The following is a 10,132-nucleotide window of genomic DNA, read 5'->3' on the forward strand; positions in this document are numbered from 1 at the left end:
TAACCGGCAGGTCCAATTGTGTTGTGCCTATTTACCCTGTCTATTTTTTGGAGTTGATGGTATTCTCCTATTATTTATAAAATAGATCATTCTCTATTATTTGCAACAAATCATGGAAATAAAATGTGAAAAATTTGTGTTATGACAACTATTTTTGCCTATTTGTTCCCTGGGTCATGATGTCAATTCATCTCCTGATTCATGGATCATGCTGTCAAATTATATCTCTTTTGTCAAACACATCGTATTTATGCTTCACACTACTGTCAAAACTGATTAATATAGGCTACAGACTGCTCTGGATTCACATGTTCAAAACATGATTGAATAATGCTTCCCATTTATAGATAGCTTCACTAGTTCACAACTACACAAACTACAGAATACACCAAACAGTGGCAGTGTCAATGACAGGCTACACAAGCAGCGGCACAAACACCTTGTCAGTATTCACCTTTCTTAGCTCCTACACATTGCAGAAGGGTGACATGTATACACATGATCTTCAATATGCATCTTAATTCTGTCCGAATGAAACGCCTCGCCGGTTAATGCGTGAGTCGGGAAAAATATGAGAATACACAAATTTCTATGATAGAGATGGTCTAAATCTTGTGGAATGGGGTACGATCGAGAGGGATTGTTTGTTCACCAACCTCACTAATTTGTTGGACCAGCCATCACCATAGCCCCACCATCAACTGAGCACATCCTCATGGGGTCCCTGCTATGTCGCCAAAGCAGTAAGATGAACTGGGCACAACCTGATGGGATCATATACATGGACGCGCCTACGCCAACGTCGGCGAGCTTGCCGGAGCCATCGGATTCCACGGGGTCATTTCTTGCTTGGATGCCGCGGCCATACAACCCTGCTCGAGGAGGTATGAAATCGCATGGCCGGCCGCTCAGCACTCATCGCCGCCGCCGCCGTCATCGTCACCGCTGCCTGACAATTCCCAACCCTAGGTTCGAGCGAGCCTAGCGTGTGTGTGGGTTGGAAGCTTGGACGGGCGATGCAATCGATAGGGGGCAGGCAACGCAAGCGAGAACCGACTGGAGGCAAGCGTGGCCCACGGCTGACTTGGGCGTTGTGCCTTGGATGCAACGCGAGCGACCTCCATCGGGCTGGTCCCGGTCCCGGTCAAGGAGAAGCTGGGAGGACCGGTCCAGCAGGAAGAAAACAGGCAGGAAAAAACCGTCGATGTGGCATGCCAGGTGGACCTGACAATTGGGACCTGCTGGTCAGAATGCTCACAAAATTTTAAACAAGGTAAATTGTGGCAGAACTTTTGTTAAATTGGGTAAAATGGATGAAATATCACTAAATGGGGTAATTAGTGTCAAAAATGTCAAAATAGGGCGTAAAAACCGGAATTTACTCTCTTGATGATGAAGTTGCCTGAACTGAACGTAGTCACCCCTAGAGCCCAGATTCCTCGACTGAATTGGCCTATTGACTTTTGTGCCTCTAAGCTTCCTCCTAGAGATGTCTGCATTACCACCACCATTCTTTCTGCAATAGTATCTGAATCCTGCCACTCTGTTGCACTGTTACCAACCTTACTTACTGTCTAAAACAAATTCAGTCGCCATTCACAACTGTTAGTTATGCACTTGAGTGCTGGGTCTGTAGGATAATAGGATCATCAACTCTGCTACACTGTTTTAACTGGTTGAGCAGGTATCCCTCGGGTGCCCCTCCCCTGTTTCATTGTGTTGGTAGAATAGATGAATGCTTCGCTTTGGTCGAGGTCGATTTCACAGGGAGTAATTAGATTATTTAGTTTTTCAATGGGAACATTGAAGATCTTAGATACTTTGAAAGACCTTTTCGAATTATTATGCAGCTGGTAGTAGCAGCCATCTGAAGGTGCATATTTATATAGTTTTGTTTTGCACTTGATTGCTGGGTCCCTAGGATCCTCCAAGTATGGTACATGGTTTAACTGTTCTGCATTTGTACATACATGCGTACAGCCGTAAATCCAAGTGCTAGTCTTGTCTCTTACATGTTTATTTCAGTTTGTGGTTGTTTGTCCTAAAATATGCCACGGTCTGTGTATTGTATATATATAAACCTGCGCTATGTCCTATCGAAGAAGATTCCATATTTAGTGCCATTAGAACCGTTGTCTTTGTTTGGCCTGAAGATTTTTTATTCTTTACTCAATTTTGCCATGCTTCTCTTTGATTATGTATGTGTACATCATTATAAATACTTGCAGCAATTCCTATCTACCATTGTATGTCCATTAACCTGTCCAGCATTTGTTTGAGTTATTTATTTGTCACAACTGCAAGAATGAAAGTTACATTTCTCTGATGTATTCCTACTTCTGTTCCTCTACTCAGCAAAGGTTGAAGCTGTACAATAGAGTTCCCCCAATGGATTGGTGCTTTATACTGGAGTTTTACAATCCATAGAACGAATGGAGTTGGCCGGCGGCGGCAGAGTATGGGAGCAGTGGTGGCGGCGTGGAATGTCGGCTCTCCTAGAGTGAGCTAGTTGCAGTACAGCTAAGAAAATGCAGTAGTGACCGCCAAAGAAATTAAACCCATTAACGGTCGTGCTAAGGGCGGTTGCTCGCGCGTGCTACGTCATCACCTATCAATTGGGCGTGATGAGAAGAAAAAAGAATGGAGCGAGCGATTGGACGAGGTTGTGTGTTTGATGGCTTATTGCTATTGGCCCACATCGAAAGAAAACCCGCACACGCGACCTCCCTCGCTTCATCTCCCGCAGCCCCTCGTCCCCTCCCTGCTGCTCTGCCGCCGCCGCCTTCAAATCCACCGCATGACTACACGAGGGCTAGCCCACCCGCGCCGGCGACGCGCCTCCACCTCCTGGCCTTCTCTATCTTGGCACTGGATCCGTCCCCGCTCCCGTTTGGCATCTCGAAGATGACGAACGAGAGGTCTGCGATGGCGAGGACGACCGATGGCTCCGCCACCGCAGCCGCCATCCGGTCGTCCCATCCCGGCTCTTCCGTCGTCGGACATCGGAGAAGGCAAGACATGCCGCTCCCAAACCTTCTCCTCTTTGAGGCAAGGTGTGCCATGGCAGAAGAGGGGGAGGAAGGGGATGCCATGGGGCTCGGCTCCACCTCTCCCATCCTCTGCTCCTCTCTGTTGCGTGAGGCGAACCCATGGAAGAGGCAGCAAAAGGGCGATAACGACGATGACGCGGCAGATGATGGATCGATTTGTTCTAGTCGGCGTGGTGGCGGCTGGGTTGTGTGCGCAGCCAGCATCGAGGAGGAAGAGTCGGCATGGGCCGCAGCTCAAGACCTTGCAGTACGACGTCCTCACCTTCTATCGCCTCATCGGCCGCTAGGAGTCCTAGATCTGGCCCGTCAGCCCTTCTTTCTCCAAGCTCCTAAGATTATCATGCAGTCATCTCCTCCTGGTCTTGCTATTTATGCACCTCCATCTCTCATCTGTGTTCCTTCAATTTGTAGGGATTGTCGGAAGCAAGTGTATGTGGGTGAGTTCTTCCTTCTTACATGATTACTTCCAAGTGCATTTCTATGACCCAGCATCGAGGAGGAAGAGTTGGCATGGGCCGCAGCTCAAGACCTTGCAATACGACGTCCTCACCTTCTATCGCCGCACTGGCCGCTGCGAGTCCCAGATCTAGTCCGTCAGCCCTTCTTTCTCCAAGCTCCTAAGATTATCATGCAGTCATCTCCTCCTGGTCTTGCTATTTATGCACCTCCATCTCTCATATGTGTTCCTTCAATTTGTAAGGATTGTCGGAAGCAAGTGTATGTGGGTGAGTTCTTCCTTCTTACATGATTACTTCCAAGTGCATTTCTATGTTTGATTAGTAATAACCAAGCCCCTATTACCGGGGATGATTTCGCTATGAGATTTTACCACTTGGTTGACTGCGACACATAGACGAACGGCATGACGGCACGTGTATTAAATTGGTACGCTGTCGGGTAGAAAATGGCTGGTGTTTCTAGGCTTGAGATCAAAATTTTGTTAACGAGCGTGCTGGGTTTGTGGGTGCGGTTAGCAATTTGCTGTGCGTATGGGCCCTGATGGCCCATTGACCTGGTTGTCTAGCGTTCCTTCGGTGGGCTTCCTTTCTTATCTGGCTTGCACGTGCCATCGAGTTGTGGTGTCTCGCATCCGTGTATTCGGTTCTCGGTGCCTCTTTCCAGTCAAAAAACGGTGCCGCTTAGATCGCGTGATCTAGATCGCTCCTCGTGTTTTTGATAGGTGCCGCTTCCATCGTTCTTTCTAGAGTCTGCTGTTATTTTCTGGTTCGTGCCGCTGTCGTCGTCTAATCTCGAAACCTCGCCGCCTATCGCCATCGTTGCGGGGGTTATAAATAGACCGTCCTTCTTACCATATTATTATAGTAGGTCTTCTTCGGTCTCGCATGTATCGTCTCCATAGTATCTCCTTCTTTCTGTTTTAATGGACCGCGGCGTCCGGGTCGGCCTCCTCGATCCCGGGGGGCTGTGGTTGGCCGGCGTGGTGGTTGGGGCCGTTCTGCTGTGTTGCCGTTGTGTCGGCTCGGCCCGTATGTATGGAGCATGCTCCGGCTTCTGATGATCATGCATGCAGTCTGGGGTTGGCTCATGGCTTGCAGCAGATGCCAGAGCGAGCGCCCCGGCAAGCGGCGCCATTCATGTGACCACAGCGGCACCTACGTCCGGTGCTCCCCGATGGACGGCGGCGTCTGCTCTGCCGGGTCCAGTACGTCTATAACCAGCACGACTGCCAGAGCTGTGTAGCCTACTACATGGTCGTGAACACGAGAGCACGTGCCCACACGTGCCTTGCTCCTGCACGGAGTCCGGCCATGCCTCCGTCGGTTCGCTGCCGCCGCCATGGAAGTCGCAACACGCCTTCGGCAGCCAGCCACCAGCAGCGGCCCCTCCGGATCTCCGTCGCCCCCGACTTTTCCTCGCAGTGTCTCGCCTCTGCCGCTGTGCCGCATCGAGCTAGCCAGCACCGGCATCATGGGTATCAGCCCCTTCTCAAGCCGTGCATCGTGGCCATACCCCACACGTGGCTCCTGCGGCAACAGCACGAGGTGGCAGCGACCTGCGTGCATGCAGAGCGGCGGTGGTGGCACACGCTCATCATGCCGGGAGATGTCCTTCGCACCTGGCGCGGCTAGCCGGGCATCGCCGCATCCAGGATGATGGAGCAGACATCGCCGTCCATTAAGAACGCCCGTGTGGCAGCCATTCCGCGTTGGGTGGAGGAGCTCGGAACAAACGCTAGCACACCAGCCAGGTTATGGCTACAGCCACGGCAGCGTTGATGAAGTCCAGAACCTCTCGCCGTCAACTGAAGTATCCTGCAGAAGACGCGGTGCTCGATGTTTGTTCCCCAGCTACCCGGTGTTTGTTCTCCACAGGTACCATGGCTTCTAAAAGTCTAAAACAGGTCGGGTTTCTTTCTTTGTGTTCTTTCGCAAGAGACGGGTTTCTTTCTCTGTGTTCTTCCGCAAGATTTGAGGTCATAATTTAACTGGTCGAAAAGCAACATCCTAATCCACTTAAACCACATGATCTCTTGACCAATATATGCATGGAGAGGAAAAAAATAAAAACTGTTGATGTTATAACCATGTGGCCACCCCATGCAAAACTCACTCACTCACGTAGCCACCACGCCTCCCAATCCCATACACATGCACGTGGTCACATCACTCTGTAATTCACGCCTAATCAAAGCATGCACCAACCAGCGACAAAACGAAAGCAAACAGATCCAATGCCACCCCATGAAGAACGTAGTTTGACAAAACAAACCACGGAAGAAAGGGCTACGGCCACACATATCGTGTACCAGCACTTGGGCATTCAGTTCATGGAAAAACTGTTTTCTAAGTTTTTTTGAAGAGATTTCAAAAGGAAAATATACATTGTTATCTTTTTTAGTGGACACCTTTACCTTTTCTAATTTGTGAAAAGACATGAAGATCTGGTACCAGGTTCTGAACATGGATGGCGACAAATAAAAGTTCACACAAAATAGAGAAACTAACACACGAATGACCAAGCGAAGTGCGGCCACAACTCAAGTAACTATTAATTGAACAAGAAAAAAAATATGTACATAAAAAAAATATACTACATAGATGATTCGCCGAAATCCACCAAACTCAAACTTAGCATGCGATATAAAAAAGTACTCCCCTTGTGTAATATGTATCGATTACTTCATGCAATAAAACTTTCCTTCTTCAAACACCTTAGCATCCACAATGGCTTTATGTTCATAAAAAAACATTCAAAATTTATATTACTTAATAGACATGCAAAAAGTTAATTGAAGAAGTAGTAACCAACCAGTTAGCAAAATGATCAGCAGATGAACGCATACAAGGTTTTAACAAAGTGTTGCATGCACACCTCTATTATTGCTTCCCCTAAAAAATAGATTATTGTCAAAAAAAATAATTTTCATCCCGAGTCAAGGCTAATAAAAAAATAAAATAATGCCTAAGTACATTCAATAGTATACACTTATACCATAACAAGGCGTGGCATGCCGCCGCACGGGTACATGCTAGTAGTTCTAATAGCAGACTAGAACAGTAAAGCCAAAATTTGCCATGATTTAGTTATTTTTCGTTTTGAGAAAAGGGTGAGGTGATAACCGGAGCACCACTGGCGGCCGCACAGATCACGTACGATCACCACCGTCAACTGCGTAGACAGCAACAAAGCTGGCCATATTGGGGCTGAATGACAATAGCTGTGTCGTGTAGTTAGTTGGATCTCAGAGAAGTATTCTGGCCCACACGCAGAAAAAGAATAAAGAATAAAGAATCTGAATTTGTGTTCTAAAACTGGTAGGAATACTTCCAAGTTTACTTAAACATAAAGAACACTTCCATTCACAGTTAAAAAGGAATACTTCCAAATAACATAATGGAACTCGCAATGGTTATGAAACTTTCAAACAAAAGTTGGGGATTTGAGAATAAATATTTAAAACGTATGCCTCAATCATTTTGAATTGGCAGCTGATGCATTGAAAGACTTTATGATTTCGAGTGGCTCATCAGGTCATTTATGTGATATCTTTCAGTGCGTACTTTGTTTTTACTTTGGTGTCTTGGAAAATAGAACATAGATGTTGCTCTAGCATTCGAGCTCCCCGGTCGATGGCTGAAACAAAACCAAAAAATTTGCTACTGCATCTATTCTTCAGGTCATAATAAATAAAACACTTATACTAATGTCGTTACAACATCTTGCTTTAATTCAGCAAGAGCTGTTTTATCTTTTTACAGGCCCTTCTGGGTGGTGGTGGTGTGTTTTCCTGGGGAAGACCAGGGGAAGACTTGCATTCACGCCTAAGTAAGCATATAGTAATCAAAATTATGAGATATGTGGTTCAACTTTTAGTCAATTACATTTTATGGCAACCATTACATGCTTGTGGTTACTAATAATGCAGTGTCATGACCATGCACTTCAATTTTTTGATTATTCAGTTCATGATAGTACCAGAAAATATTTTGTATTTGCATTAGTAATCATGTTAGTGCGTGAACTATGGTATACTTTGTGCAGATCCCCTCGTAATGAATTTTGCCAAATCAAATCGATCTCTGCTTTCAAGGATGTTCACAGTAACACTGGCATTTTTGGAATCATATATCGACTGTAAGTATCATTTATGTTTTTTCTTGGCTGAAGTATCATTTATGTTTTTGATAAGCAAGCCTGTTACGCACGTGATAACATAGAAAAAGATTTATTTTTAGGAATATAAAAACCAATGTGATATTCACTATATAAGCAATTGGATAGTACTTCAGAATCACAAATGACTGTTTTCAATTAATGGTACTTTGTATATCAGGACAACCTACAGATTAAGACCAGGAAAACACTAGTAGAAAAAGAGGCAAAGGTCCAGGCCGGGTCAGCCCATTAGTCCCGGTTCAGACTAGAACCGGGACCAATGGGGGCATTGGACCCGGTTCGTGAGCCCAGGGGGGCGGCCGAGCCACGTGGGCCATTGGTCCCGGTTCGTCTGGACCTTTGGTCCCGGTTGGTGGGACGAACCGGGACCAATGGGCCTCACTCCTGGCCCACCACCATTGGTCCCGGTTGGTGGCATAAACCGGGACCAAAGGCTCCCCTTTAGTCCCGGTTCATGCCACCAACCGGGACCAGTGGTGGTGCCTATATATACCCCCCTCGCGCAAGAGCAGAGCACACTGCTCTGTTTTTTCTGGCCGAGGGGGAGAGGGCTTGGCGGTGCTCTAGCTCACCTCCTATGCACACAAGGTGTTCGATGGAATGTCCGAGCCACACTACTTAAGCTTTCTCCTCTCCAAGCTGGACCTCCAAGCTCCATTTTCCTTAATATTTGTCTAGGTTTAGCGGTCCGTCACGCCCTGTCCCTGTCTTCACCTCCGTCGATCACCCGCGTCGAGCTCATCGCCGGCACCACCATGGTGAGCCTCTTGTTCTTATCTTCTTTCTGAAAGGAAAAAATATTCTTACTTGTATGTTTACATAGATACTTGTATTATTTTCTTACTTTTATTACTGCATCTTATATAGTGCGATGATTTTGATATCCGCCCCCGTCGGCCCTCGTCCTGTCTATGATTTGGATGTGGTATATATATTATCTTTATAACTATTGGTTCATTTATTGTTTATGAAAATTATGCCGACCAACGTGACATAGATTTTATTTATCTAGGATGTATGTGAACCGGAAATTCCAACCGACCCTATCGTCGAGAGGTTAAATTTAGTTGAAGAAGAAAATAATTTTTTGAAGGAAAAAATAAAAAAATTGAGGAGGAGAAGATGATATTGGAGTTGCATGTTGCGGATATCGTCGATGATCACAAGATCAAGATGGATCGCTTGAAGATTAGAAAGATTAGAAAATATGCCATTCATACCGAGGCTTGGTATCATTATGCCGTTGGATCAATTGTTACCTTTGTTGCGATTATGATCGCCTTTGTTTTCGCATTTAAATGTTTTACATAGTTTCAATGTATGGTTTAATTAATTAGATGCTCTCGAGAGCTATATGTTGTTAGATGAGAACTATGTATGTACTTTGGTTTTAATGTGATGATGAACTTCTATTAATTTGGACACTTAATTATATATAATGCACGCAGATGAACCGACAATGGATGTACGGTGACAGACACACCTCCGAGTACATTAAGGGCGTGCATGAGTTTCTCGATGCGGCTGAGGCAAACAAGCAGAATGGTTTTATGTATTGTCCATGCACTAAATGTGGGAATACGATGTCTTACTCTAACCGGAAAATCCTTCACACCCACCTGCTTTACAAGGGTTTCATGCCACACTATAATGTTTGGATGAGGCACGGAGAAATAGGGGTTATGACAGAAGACGACGAAGAAGAAGAGTATGATGACAACTATGTGCCCCCTGAATACGGTGATGCTGCAACGGGGGGAGCTGGTGAAGATCAAGAGGAACCAGGCGATGTGCCCAATGATGCTGCAACGGGTGAAGCTGCTGAAGATCAAGAGGAACCAGACGATGTGCCCGATGATGATGATCTCCGCCGGGTCATTGTCGATGCAAGGACGCAATGCAAAAGTCAAAAGGAGAAGCTGAAGTTCGATCGCATGTTAGAGGATCACAAAAAAGGGTTGTACCCCAATTGCGAAGATGGCAACACAAAGCTCGGTACCGTACTGGAATTGCTGCAGTGGAAGGCAGAGAATGCTGTGCCTGACAAAGGATTTGAGAAGCTACTGAAAATATTGAAGAAGAAGCTTCCAAAGGATAACAAATTGCCTGACAGTACATACGCAGCAAAGAAGGTCGTATGCCCTCTAGGATTGGAGGTGGAGAAGATACATGCATGCCCTAATGACTGCATCCTATATTGCGGTGCATACAAGGATCTGAACGCATGCCCGGTATGCGGTGCATTGCGGTATAAGATCAGACGAGATGACCCTGGTGATGTTCACGGCGAGCCCCACAGGAAGAGGGTTCCTGCGAAGGTGATGTGGTATGCTCCTATAATACCACGATTGAAACGTCTGTTCAGAAACGGAAAGCATGCCAAGTCGATGCGATGGCACAGTGAGGACCGTAAGAAAGACGGGAAGTTTAGAGCACCCGCTGAC

Source organism: Triticum dicoccoides, chromosome 2A, assembly GCF_002162155.2.
Source record: "Triticum dicoccoides isolate Atlit2015 ecotype Zavitan chromosome 2A, WEW_v2.0, whole genome shotgun sequence".
NCBI classification, from domain to species: Eukaryota; Viridiplantae; Streptophyta; class Magnoliopsida; order Poales; family Poaceae; genus Triticum; species Triticum dicoccoides.